The following is a 12957-nucleotide window of genomic DNA, read 5'->3' as shown; positions in this document are numbered from 1 at the left end:
ACGGCCACCATTGTCTCCTTGCACCTAAACACCCATTGCAGGAAAGGTGGAGGGAAGGAAGAGCAAGATTAACCCATGGAATGCAGCAAGGGCTCCCAAAGAAGAGGGATACGCGAGACTGCTCTGAAGCCTAGTATGGTAATGACAGTCTTTCTTCCCCATCCAAAAGCTAGGTGAATGCAAAACAAACCATGGGTGGACCAAATGGAATAAAAGATTTAAATTCTGGGGGCGCCTGGGTGGCGCAGTCGGCTAAGCGTCCGACTTCAGCCAGGTCACGATCTCACGGTCCGTGAGTTCGAGCCCCGCGTCGGGCTCTGGGCTGATGGCTCAGAGCCTGGAGCCTGTTTCTGAGTCTGTGTCTCCCTCTCTCTCTGCCCCTCCCCCGTTCATGCTCTGTCTCTCTCTGTTCCAAAAATAAATAAACGTTGAAAAAAAAAATTTTTTTTAAAGATTTAAATTCTGTATCATACTTAACAGTTAAATATTAAATACATTTCCCCAAAGATCAAGGAAAAAGCAAGAATGTCCTCTCTCTCTCTACTTCTATTTAATATTTTATTGGAGGTCCTGGCCACTGCAGTAGGCAAGAAAAGTGAATAAACACATACAAACCAAAAAAGAAAAATTAAAACTGTCTTTGTTTTTAGAAGACAGAGTTGTTAGGGGTGCCTGGGTGGCTCATGTGGTTAAGCTACGGACTCCTGGTTTCAGCTCAGGTCATGATCTCACAGTTCGTGAGCAGAGCCTACTTGGGATTCTCTCCCTCTCTGCTCCTCCCCTGCTCACGTGTGTACTCTTTCTCTCAAAATAAACCTTTTTTTTTTTTTTTAACGTTTATCTTATTTTTGAGACAGAGAGAGACAGAGCATGAATGGGGGAGGGTCAGAGAAAGAGGGAGACACAGAATCTGAAACAGGCTCCAGGCTCTGAGCTGTCAGCACAGAGCCCGATGCAGGGCTCGAACTCACAGACTGTGAGAGCATGACCCGAGCTGAAGTCAGACGCTTAACCGACTGAGCCACCCAGGCACCCCTCAAAATAAACCTTAAAAAAAAAAAAAGAAAGAAAAGAATACAGGATTGTTCATGGCAAAAATCCTAAAGAATCTATCAAAAAAAAAAAAGAAAGAAAAACTCCTAATAGGACAAATTTACCAATGTTTCAGGAAACAAAATCAAAATATAAACATCAATTGAGTTTGTTGCATTAGCAACTGAAAAATAATTTTTTTCAAGTACCAGTTACACATTATGAAAAATCTTAAAATATATAGGAAGAAATTTATAATAGGCGAAGCACAGAGGATTTTCAAGGGAGTGAAAATACTCTGTATGATACTACAATGGTGTATAAGTGTCATTATATGTTTGCCCAAACCCACAGAATGTACAACACCAAAAGAACACCCCATGTAAAGTATGGACTTTGGGCATTTATGATGTCAACATAAGCCACTTTCTACAAAGGTATCACTCTGTGGGAGTCTATGCATGTGGGGACATAAGAGGTATACTGAAAATTTCTGTACCTTCCTCTTCCTCTCAATTTTGCTGTGAACCTAAAATTACTCTTAAAAATTAAAATCTTAGAAATACATAAAATGCTTCAAAAAAAAACACAACAAAACTCTAAGACCTATAACAGAAAATTCTAAAGCAATGCTGTCAAATTCCACGTCATATTCCACTACATACTCCACGTTTGAGAACTAGAAGACTCAATATTGTTAATATTGACTTAATTTGTCAATTCTCAAACTGATCGATGCCATCACAATTAAAATCCCAACATGGTTCTTGTAGAAACTGGTAAGTATATTGTAAAATTTACATAGAAATTCAAAAGACTTCAAATAGGCAAAATATTGAAAAAGAATAAAATCGAAGGGCTTATACTGACTGTTTCCATGACTTTAAAACTAAAGAAGTGTCATATTGGCAATAAGGACAGGTATAGATCAAACAGAGAATAGGAAGTCCAAAAAACAGACCCACAAAACAGATCAATTGAGTTTAGGCAGTAGACAAAGTAATTTACGGGAAAATAAGAAAAATGATCTATAAGAACTGAAAATCCAGATGGAAGTAAACATATCTTGATCCCCACCTCATACCATGTATTTAAAAAGTCCTTTCCAATAGAATATAAAATCTAAAAATACAAAGCTTCTAGACAGTAACCAAAGAGAGTATATTAATGATATCTTGGTATAACCAAAGTCTTCATAGAGCACACTAAGCACTAGATTAGAAAGAAACGAAATAGATGCAAACTGGTCTCCAAAGATTACAATTTCTGGACTTCCAAAATTACCATTAAGAAAATGGAAAGGAAAACTACAGACCAAAAGAAGATACATGCAAGAGACATATATTTGGAAAATGATTTAATGAGATTGTGTAAACAATCCAGTTTTTCTATTTGGCAAAAGACTTGAACAGAAACTTTCACAAAAAATTTTGAACACTTAGGTCATTTCCATGTCTTGGCTGTTGTAAATAACGCTGCAATGAACATGGGGGTGCAGATATCTCTTTGAAGTAATGACTTCATGTCCCTCAGATATATACCCAGAAGTGTGGGATTGCTGGATCATATGGTAGTTTTTTGTTGTTGTTGTTTTTTTTTAAGGATCCTCCACATTGCCTTCCAGAGTGGCTATACCAATTTATGTTCGCCAACAGTGCACAAAGATTCCCTTTTCTCCATATCCTTGTCAGCACTTATCTTTTGTCTTTGGTAAGTCATTCTACCGAGTGAGGGGATATATCAGGGGAGGCTTACTTGCGTTTCCCTGATGATTAGTGACATGGAGCACCTTTTCATGTACCTGTTGGTGGTCATTTATATCTTCTTTGAAGAAAATGTCTGTTCAAGTCTTCTGCCTTTATTGGATTCAAATTTGGGGGGAGGGTTGTTATTTAGTAGTATGGGTTCCTTGAATATTTTGGACGTTAACCACCTACCAGAAGTAAGGTTTACAAATATTTTCTCCTATTCCATAAGATGCCTTTGCATTTTGTTGCTGGTCTTGTTGAAAGGGATGAGGAGATTGGCTTTTTGCTACGCCAAAGCTTTTACGTTTGATATAATTCCACCTGTGTACTTTTGGGGTTTTTGCCTGTGTTCTCCTATCAAAAAAAATCATCGCCCAGTCCCGTATCAGTGCTTTCTTCCTATGTTTTCGTCTAGGAGTTTCATGGTTTTAAGTCTTAAGTTAAATTTATCTTTTAACGCACTTCTACTTAACTTTTTTGAGTGGTCCAGTTTCATTCTTCTCCATGTGGATATCCAGTTTTTGCAACACCATTTGTTCAAGACAAATTTGTTCTCTCCCCAGTGACCATTTTTGGCTCCCATGTCAAATATTAGTTAACCATATGTATGGGTTTATTCCTGGGCTCTTGGTTCTGTTACACTGGTTCCTGTATCTTTTTTTTTTTTTTTTTTTTTTTAAGATTTATTAACTGGGGCACCTGGGTGGCTCAGTCGGTTGAGCATCTGACTTCGGCTCAGGTCATGATCTCATGGTCTCTGAGTTTGAGCCCCATGTCGGGCTCTGTGCTGAAAGCTCAGAGCCTAGAGCCTGCTTTGGATTCTGTGTGTGTGTGTGTGTGTGTGTGTGTGTGTGTGTGTGTGTGTGTGTGTGTGTCTGCCCCTCCCCTGCTCTCTCTCTAAGTAAATAAACATTAAAAATTAAAAAAAAAAAAAAAAGATTTATTTACTTATTTAAGTAATCTCTACACCCAACGTGGGGCTTGAACTCATGACCCATGACTTGATCTCCAGATCAAGAGTCACAGGCTCTACCAACTGAGCCAGCTAGGTGCCCCTCACAGACACATACTCCATGTATCTGTTCCTAAGCCAGCACCATACTGTTTTGATTACTATAGCTTTGTAATTTAGTTTGAAATCAGAAGATACATGTATAATGGAATATTATTCAGCCATAAAAAAAAGGAAATTTTACCATTTGTGACAACATGGATCAAATTTGAGTGTATTATGCTAAGTGAAATGAGTCAGAAAGACAAAAAAAAAAACACACATATGATCTTATTTACATGTGGAACCTTAAAAAGTCAAACTCACAGAAATAGTAGATTGGTGGTTACTAGAATCCAGGAAATAGGGTAGAGATGGGAGCTGGTAGTCAAAGGATACAGACTTCCAGTTCTACAATGAATACGTTCTGAGCATCTAATATGAAACACAATAACTATACTAAACATTGGTTAACAATAGTGTATTGTATACTTGAAAGTTGCTAAGAGGCTAGATCTTGAAGGTTCTCACCACAAAAGGCAGGGAGTAACTATGGGAGGTGATGAAAATGTTCACTAACTTACACACTAAACTTTTGCCATGTTGTATCAGTTATCTCAAAGCTGGTAAAAGAAATATAAAGAAATGGTCAAAAGCATATGAAAAAATATTCATCATCATTAGTCATAAAGAAAATACAAATTAAAACCATAAATAGGATACCTGATAGGAATGGCTAAAATTAATACTATTAATATCAAATTTTATAGAGTACATGCAACAAATGGAAACTGCCATATACTACAATGATACAACCACTTTGGCACACTGTTTGGCAGTTTTGTTGAAAGCAGAAATTCTAAGCTCAGCATCACAGATACTGTGAACCAAGGAATTATTTGCAAGCAGAGCTATGCTGTGCCTTGTATGTGGTGTCGCAGCCTCCGGGATCTCTATCCACTCCTACCCAGCTGTGATTATCAAAAATGTTTCCAGAGAGGGGCGCCTAGACGGCTCAGGCAGTTGAGCAACTGACTTTTGATTTCGGCTCAGGTCATGACCTCACGGTTTGTGGTTCTGCCTCCTCAGATTCTGCGCTGTCACAGTGTGGAGCCCACTTGGGATTCTTTCTCTCTCTGCTCCTTCCGTGCACTCTCTGTCTCTCTCAAAATAAATAAATAAACTTAAAAGTTTTTTAATGTTTGCAGACACTGCCAAATTTCCCCAGGGCAGCAAAATCACCCACATACATGTACCCAGCAATTCCATTCCTAGGCATTTAGCCAAAAGACTTGCACACAAATGTCATTAAAAGATCTGTATATGAGTGATTACAACAATTTTCTTCATACCAGCCAAAATAATCCAAATATCCATCAAAGAAGTAAACAGATAAACAACTGTAGTATATTCACATAATGGAACACAACTCAGCACTGAAGATGAAATAACTACTCATATGTCCAACAATACGAATGAATTTTAAAACATGTTGAGCAAGAGAGACCAGAAAAGTACATTCTGTAGGATTATGTTTATTTGAAGTTCTAAGATGGACAGAGCTAAGCTGGGTGAATGAAAAAGCAGTTGTGCCAGAGGAGGACAGGGGGCAGGAAAGGGCATAAGAGAACTTGCTTAAAATATGTGCCTGTACTGCATATAAATTATACCTCTAAAAATGTAAAATAAAAAAATCTGTATTTCACTAAAACTACAAGTACGCAGAATTATTCATAGGAGTAATTTTGAGGACATGTCAGTCTTTTTGATGTCACAGTTACATGCTTATATTTTAAATAGTGTTTGGGCAGAGAAATTTAAAAAGTCGATCCATTCCCTAGAACAGTCGGTTAACATGAGCAAACCAAGATTGTTAGGCGTTGCTTTGAAATGTTGAACTTAACTGGATAGATGGTAGAATTTCTGCAACTCAACCCAGGTACCAAGGCTCAGCTCACATTTCTCCTTTCTACTCTTTTCAGTTAGCTAGGCATCAATTCCTGAATTAAAGAGACTGTATCTCACTCATTTATTTGTTGATACACTCATTCAATTGTCAAATGAACTGTGTGCTTCCTTGTGAAGGTCAAAGTTTTCAGAGCATCCATCTGCCAGTGTAACCTGACACATTTAAAAATCGGCATGCATAGCAAAACCAATTTAAGATTATTAACATTTTTCATTTCCATTTAATTTCCCATGACAACTCGTCCTCACATTCACACTGTTTCCTTCATTTCGCTAATGAGCTAAAGACAGCTTTCACATTTATTTCAGTTCCTTCAGAATTGGATGCATTCGGCAATAACAACCATTTAAATGAGGCAATATCCAATTGTGAACAGGCTTTGAACACATTTCACTGTGTTCTATGTCACTCATAAGCTACACGGTACTGAGTTCTTTCACTAAAAGCAAACATGCAAGAAAAGTTTAAACAAACTACCAAGGGTCAATAGCTGCCAAACATCCGGTTATATAAACAGATGTGCCTTCTGGCTCTAGAGCAAGTCAGACACCGATCACAAGAGGTAGTAATCTCTAAACAGTGAGCAATGTGTGATTTTCACTGGAGAGGAAAGGGATCCAAATCTAAATCATTCCTCAAAACATACCAGGAAACGGCATGAGACAGCATATTTAATGTGCCTATATTTTTCTGTAATACAAACTATAAAAAGCAAAGCTCAAAAAGCTTCTTGGTTAGGGGAAAAACACAACAGTATAAGAAAAACTAGAGGGGACATGGGTTCACGGGGGAAAAGGAATATGAAACAGGTATGGGTTCCAGGAACTGCAGAAAAAGCTAATGCCCAAGGTTTAATTCAAGACTTGGTAATAAATCAAGGCAGAGATTTCCAGTTGCAAACAATGAAATGAGTATACCCTCTGCTTCCTCAAAAAAGGAATAAATTAAAAGCATTTGAAAAGTATAAACCCGCAAAGAACAAGAGAAAGAGAAGACAACAGTAGACAGCAGGCAGTAACAAAATTTTAATATTATGTGAGGTGGAGGAACAACGGTAAGTCAGCAGCGAAGAAAGCTGTGATCAAAGTGCCTGCACAGGGAAATGCCCATACTATGCCAACCTGTTCACGCCAGCAGACAAATGGCTCTCAGCTCACCAAGGGCAATAAACTGAAGCAAATCCACTCCCATACTGCATACTGAATTACAGCATCAGTTCCTACTAGATACTAAACTTCCTACTAGATACAATTAAGACTTCTCTTTCTGGTTGTCAACTGGTCCCAAGCTTTGGGGGGGGGGGGGGGGGGGCGGGGAGTAACTAGTATTATGAAGTACTTACACAGACCTTCCTTAACTGCTTACACAGTTACTGTTTTTGTGGTGCTGGTTTTCATGAGAACACCTTTATCCCATTCACCCAGTAAGTGATTTCCTTTGTGCTTCCTCAGCTGTCTCCTTCTCAGTATAAGCAAGATATCCTCTTTCATGTTTCTCTGAGCCTAATACTCAAGCTCCCAGCTAGGAGTTTTAGGACCAGATCTCCCATCTCACTGCTGTGGCACATTCCAAAACAATTAAATGAGAATATATTATGAGTTTTTAAACACGTAGTAACTTCAAAATCCTTTTTATAAGCAACTCTATGATATAAATGAATTACTCTCACTGTATTTCATCCTCCTCAGCTTCACTGTAAATGAACTAATGCCAAACCTTTAATATCTATGGAAATCAGTACCTGTAACTGCAATGACAAAACGAGATTCCAGGGAACGGCTGAGAAACAACTAGATAACTAAGTGCAAAGTGCATTCTAGTGTGTGTATGTGCATACACACATGTGCGCAGCTTAGAAAGCACACAGGAGAGAAAAAAAGGCTCAGAGGGCTCCTACATACAATTTGGTATTAAAAAAACAAGCATTTTATAGTTTGGAAAGCAAAGACTGTGGCATGTAAAGAAGGCAGGCAGACTGGCAGACCTCATCAAAACACAAGACACCAACAGTAAGCGCTGCTCCCAGGACAGGTAAATCTCCAAAACAGCCAATCATCTTTGGTGGGCAGAAGATAAAGTTAGGGTTGAGCTGAGTTTCTATCACAAGTCAAAGGTGTGCTTTGTAAGGAGATAAACTGTTCTTACCTGCTCATTTACATTAGTACAGTAAGGTTCGTCACAGTAAACAAGTTATAATTCAACAGAACCGTTATGTGTCAAGGCACGATGCTACTGTTCGTGTCCGTCAGTAGTGGAAAAGAATACAGTGGTCGCAATACCGTGTGCCCTAACAGACAGAGTCAAACAAAGTTCTTCATGTTCCATCTGGGTTCTGCAACTGAGGCAGAGTTCCTTAGCCAGCGGTTCTCAAAGTGGTATACAGACACCCCACCACTGCACCCTTTTAGGAAGTCTGCATGATCCAACTTATCTGCACAATAATACCCAGATTTCAGGCAAAATGCAACTGACACTTCAGTCAAAAGCAACAATGGATAAAACTGCTAGTGTATTAGCACCAATCAAGGCTTTGGCAACAAGCAATCTTTGTATCGGCCACCTCCACACACTCCTTATAAAGATGTGAGTTGCACCTACAAATGCCTTTCCATAAACCACGAAAAATTATGGGTTTCATTACATCTCAACCCTTAAGTACAAGTATACTCCTTTCCTGAGGCTGCCATAACAAGTAACTGCAAACTTGGTGGCTTAAAATCGGCATTTATTCCCCCAGAGTTCTGGAGACCAGAAGTACAGTATTTAAACGTCAGCAAAGCCACATTCCCTCCAAAGATTCTAGGAGAGAATTCATTGTTCACCTCTTCCAGTTTCAGGTGTTCCTTGGCTTACAGCCACACTATTCTCCCCCCTGTCCCACGATCACACATCACCTCCTCATCTTCTCCAAATGTGTCTTCTGTCTGTGTCTCTCCCATAAGGATACTTCTCACTGGATCTAGATCCAGTTGAATAATCCAAAATGCTCTCCTCATCTCAGGATCTTTAAAACTTAATTACATCTACAAAGACTCCTTTTCCAGGAAACATTCTGAGATTCCAGGAATGAGGATGTGGACACATCTCTTGAGGCGCCATTATTCAGCCCATTCCAACAAGTGCCTTTGATATTGTATGTGACCAAGTGGGAGGCATGCATAAAGCACTTCCAGGGCTATTGCAATACAACGGGTATTTTGAGGAAAAGCACTTGGGAGACTGTTGAGCTGCAAAAAAGAACCAGACACCTTTTGCACGCACATCATTATTACTTGAAAGAACAACTGACAAGTTACAGTGCAAAAACAAGAGCAGCCCTGAAAGATGGAAACTTGTCTGGTACTATCGGCAGGACCTTGATGCGACTAAAATCTGACCCTCACATCTAGGCCTTGATGTTCTCCTGTTAAACATAACTAAACATCAACATCAAATAACGCCACCCTGACCATGATGAATCCAAACAAAAATATGATCATCCAAACCACAAATGACCAAACATCCCCCTCTACTGGCTACTAAGAGTGACTGCTGCTTCCTCACCATTTATTCCTTCTTACACATGATATTTAAGATACCCAACTGCAGAATCACCCCATTCACCCACAGCATCTAATCCAGCACAAAGCCCCCTTCTTTTAACCCTCTCTTGCAACATCTAACACAAACCCAAGTCCCATAATAAATCCTTTCTGACACATGCTTACTGAGACACCCCAAGGTCCTCTCCTGGGAATATTCTCTCTGGCTGACACAAGTAATAAACCCAACTTGTTGAACTACAGGTGAACTCCTGATGATGCCTGGCTAGATAGCACTGACAATGGTTTTTTGACTCTTGGGCATTTGCAATATTTCTTCAAATATGAACAAAGTGAGCCTATTACTTCAACAAAAACAACTGCCAGCATGTAGTGCCAATGATAAAATTCAGGCTTTCAAGAGAAATTTTGGAATTTAGGAAACCTGTATCTCTCATGCACCAGATGGCTTCCCAATACTTAAACACTTCTCTTACTGAGAATGGCACTGATATGACAAATGTAGGCAGTGGGGTAGGGGGGTCTTATTATAAAATAAATTGGGTCACCATTTGGAAGACCTGTGTAACTCAGAGAAGTATTTTCCACATAAAGCATGAAGTTGAAAAAATAATGCATGAGAAAAAGGTCTTTTCAGACTGTAAAACAGACCAATGAATTTTAACAAAGAACAAAAGGCCAATAAGGTGGTTTCAGATTCTTCATTACAACTAATCTGTAAGAAATTAACAGTGGTGAGTTCCAGTGCAGTGTCATAGGATATCCACAATCACATGAGAGGTTATTCGAAGATTCCTCTTCTTCCAAGTAGAATTCTGTGGAAGGCCACATTTTCTTCATATACTTCAATGAAACACGATGCAAACAGACTGAACTCAGAACCTGTTATTAGAATGCAACTATCTATAATTCTATTTAGCCAGATGTCAGAGATTTGTAAAAATATAATAGTGCCACTTTCACTATTTTTTTTTATTTTGGAAAAGTTTATTTTACATAAAAATTTTTATGATAATGTCGTAAGCTTGCTGTTTTAAGTTATTACAAAAATTTCTCAGTGTTAGCTTCTAATACAGTAAATATCAAGAGATATAACCCACAAAAACAAAAGCTCTTTGGGGTCCTCAATAATGTCTACAAATGTCAAGAGTTCCTGCAACCATAAAAAGTTTGAGAAATACTAGCCTTAAGCATTCCTACTTTTCAAAACAACCTCACTCCTTTTTCTAGAACCTCCCCCCCCCCCCCAGTTTCAATAACTTCCTGTGACAAAGAATCAATAGTTAGAGGGTTCAAATCTTATTCCACACAATTAGCGTAGTACAACATGACTGAATTACGATTTCATTACCAACACTTCTTGCAAATTCCAAGATCTCAATAATCTGAAATTAAGGGCATATATGTAAAAACACCAACTCACAACAAATTAAATGAACAATATCAGGTGAAAGTTTATGTACATGGTTGGTCAGAGAACTCCTAAACCAAGATTCCCCTAAGTCTGGAATACCTCAAGTACTAAACAGAACAGGTTTGGAAGAGGAGATATATAAACTACTCTACAGAATTTCCATAGGGAAAAGCAGCCTGGAGATAACTTCAGAATCAAAAATTATGAAACACACATGGAAACAATCCATCATAAAAAAGAGTAACCAACACAAAACACAGGGGTTTACAGTCCCAAGATATTTAGGTAAATAGAATTATGTGGTAAAGACTCAAATAATTAAGTTTAAAAATTATTAAAGGTGTAAGAGAAGATATAAAGATCAGAATAAGTTCTTTTTAGGGCAGATTAGAAAAGAAATCAAACATAACTTACTGGAATGAAAATAGGGAGACAGGGCGGTGAGCGGGCAATAGGGTTCCCAGCTGAGCATGTGACTCTTGATTTCAGCTCAGGTCACAATCCCAGGGTTGTGAGATCGAGCTCTGTGCTAGACTCTGCACTAAGCATAGAACCTGCTTAGGATTCTCCGATGCTCGCTTGCTCTTTCTCTCCCTTTCTTTCTCTCTCTCTTTCTCTCTCTCTCATCCCCTTTCCCCCTCTGCCCTACTTACACTCTCTCTTTAAAAAAAAAAAAAAAGGAATCAAAATGGGCACTGAAATTTAAACCTCTGTGGTTGAGCTAAACAGTAAATTGGATACAGATGAGGAGAAGAGAGATGAGTTGGAAGATAAATTTGAGGGATTAAGCAGAAGGCAGCAGAGAGATAAACGAATGGAATATAAGAAGAGATTACAAGACCCAGAGAACTAAATAAAATGACAACATACTAGATATTATCAGTTGGAGTTTCCTCAGATATAGGGACTATGAACCCTCATCCATGAACTCACAGAGAAAAATCATAAAGAAAAAGTCAAATTACTACAAAGGATGACAAACTAACACCAGCAATAGCAAAAGCTAGAAGACAGTGGGATGATACCCTCATCTAACAAAGATAGCTGCTGTACCACCCAACCTATCTAACAGGTCAAGCACAGTCAGCCAAAACAAAGCATCTACTACTAAACACAGCCTTACTGAAAGAGCTACTAAAAAATGGTATTTTGAGAAGAAAACTTGATCAAAAATGAGAAAATGGGGCACAAGACTTGAGCAACTAATAAGTAAATGTGTGGAAGTACTTTTAGAGAATAAGCATTGCAGCCCAAGGGGTAGGGTAACAATTAATGCTGGAGGCATAAAAATACATGAAACTAACATAGTCAACAACATTGGGTTGGAAAGGAGCTAAAGTAAAAGTGGTCCAAGGGTCTCATATTGTACAAGGGGAGGGCAGAGACAATGGTTAACTTTAGATTTAAATCAAGTATGCTTTTATCACATTCAGGGTAATGAAAAAGTTCGAATGTCGAAGATAACCAGATACATAAAACAAACTGAAATATAGCAACTGCAGTGTGCTAAAAGCCAAGTCAGTATGGAAACAGACACAAATCCCTCTGTGACCTACAAACTCCCACTCTGCCTCAAGGAATTTCTTATATTGTTTGTAAGAGTCACTTGACACATGAAACAATGAGAGTGCCATGTCAATCCATATATTCCCCACATAAAATACTCCCTGACATTATGAGAACCATGAATTAATTAGGCAAAGAAGGGGTTGAGTGAAAGGTTTGTCAAGAGACATAACAGGATGAGCAAAGGTCAAAGGGATAAGACAGTATGGTCTGTGTAACAAAACAAAACAAAACACAGCCTAAAATTATAGTTCTGAACTGCTAGGGTACAAACCTCATCTCCCTGGCATTCACTACTAAAATTCAAGAGGAGACATCCTTATCCCCACTGTAGAAGATAAAACTCCTGGTAGACCCCAGTCGACTTGTTTCCACCTTCCTCTCCTTATAGTAATCTATGTCCCATGCTCCCCATATGTCTCAGATGTCTGAATTGGAAAGTAGACAGGGTTTCAGTGTTTGGTCTCAAAGGAACATGAAATCTAAGTTGCCCTTTATTGGATAAAATCAATTTCCATCACAGAGATGCATTTTTGGACTGCCTTTTCTCATAAAACATCTCAGGGTAATATAAGTAATCATGAGACTGATTTCTACCAAGTAGTAGGATAATCCACAGGTGAATTGTTCACTGGCTGCTGAAGGCCTGTACGAATGCCAAAGACTACTGGTAATACATACGTGAAGCCCATATC

The 12957-nt window shown here is 38.6% G+C and overlaps 1 protein-coding gene across 1 annotated transcript in view; it reads right to left on the bottom strand.

Moving 5' to 3' along the window:
* DDX10 (DEAD-box helicase 10) overlaps window positions 1–12957 on the bottom strand; it is a 278794-nt gene that overhangs the window by 168985 nt on the left and 96852 nt on the right. The window lies entirely within an intron of this gene.

This window comes from Felis catus, chromosome D1, assembly GCF_018350175.1.
Source record: "Felis catus isolate Fca126 chromosome D1, F.catus_Fca126_mat1.0, whole genome shotgun sequence".
In the NCBI taxonomy this organism is placed as follows: Eukaryota; Metazoa; Chordata; class Mammalia; order Carnivora; family Felidae; genus Felis; species Felis catus.
This window is presented reverse-complemented; position numbering and strand designations above follow the sequence as displayed.